Genomic DNA, 1342 nt, shown 5'->3' on the forward strand with positions numbered 1-1342 from the left:
CTTCCAACAAACTGCAGCTAGGCAAGCCTTTCCCTTACCGGTAATCCTACTGATCCACAGCTCCCAATCCCCTACATTTTTGTCACCATTGTTGTCCTTTTGCTGACTCCAAACTTTCCCCAGCCTTTCACCACTTCCAGGAACCATCTGCTAATAGGGTGGCATCTGGAGATCTCCTGCTTTTACAATTAATCTCCAAACAATCAAAATCAATTTCCCTGGAGGAAATGGCTGCTTGGGAGCATAGTTCTATAGCATTACACTATGCTGAGTCCCAGTCCCCACCCTCTCCATCCTCCACCCCCAAAATCTCCAATTATTTCCCAACCCAAAGCTGGCAGCCCTATTTGCTAATGCTGCATGCAATGCAAACCTCTTCTACCCTTCTGCACCCCTGGGAATAACTCTTTTCCTCTTTTTATTTGCTCCTCCCTCTTGCCAGGATCTGCTCTAGGTACATACAAGTGAAGGGCCTTTAAGCAAGCCAACAGCACTATTGGTACCTTTGAGCTTTGGTACTACTGCCACCATCTGGAAGAAGTTAAACCTCTGTAATGCTGACAGGCTGCTCTGGATCAGTCGTGAACCTCTACTTCTGAACTGTGTCTGAACATATATAACAGAGAAAGCATCTTCCTTGCATAAGAAGACAGCCTGGGTTCTTTCTGTCCTATGGCAAACCCACCTCTTGCTTTCCTATTCTTGACAAGGTGCATTGAGTAGCCAGGTTGAAGTGGGGGGGGGGGTCCCAGAAAGTGTTTCAGAGTAATGATCCAATTTCAAAGGGTTTATTTTAAAGTGTGGACACCCAAGCAAATGAAGGGAATTGGAAAAGGGAGAAACAAAACTAAGAAACAAAAATAAAATTCAATTTCTAGGTTAAGCCAAATTTACAGGGATTTTCTGGATGTTAGAACTCCCTGGCAAAGTGAGCCACACATTCCAAGGGTGTTGGCTGTAATCTGACAGTTACCGGAGGCAACAGAAGCTAAGAAGGGCCCTTCTTCCCTTCGCCCTGCGAAGGCTTCCCTGGGGACTGGCCGCAAGCACCCATTTTATTTCGCAATAAAATGGGCTTTATTCCTAGTCTTTTTCATATTTGTCCAAGCCCTTGATGGCCAAGATATAATTAAACCCAACGTTTTAAATATGGTACAGTTGATCTAAAGCTTGTCTTGAGGAGTAAACTGGTAAGTCAAAAATGAACCCACCCGTCTATTATTATTATTATTATTATTATTATTATTATTATTATTATTATTATTTGATTTATTTCCCACCACTCCCAACAGGCTTGTGGTGGGTAACAATAGTCTTAAAATCCCCCATTAAAACCCCCGTT

The sequence above is a fragment of the Paroedura picta genome, chromosome 4 (assembly GCF_049243985.1).
Source record: "Paroedura picta isolate Pp20150507F chromosome 4, Ppicta_v3.0, whole genome shotgun sequence".
NCBI classification, from domain to species: domain Eukaryota; kingdom Metazoa; phylum Chordata; class Lepidosauria; order Squamata; family Gekkonidae; genus Paroedura; species Paroedura picta.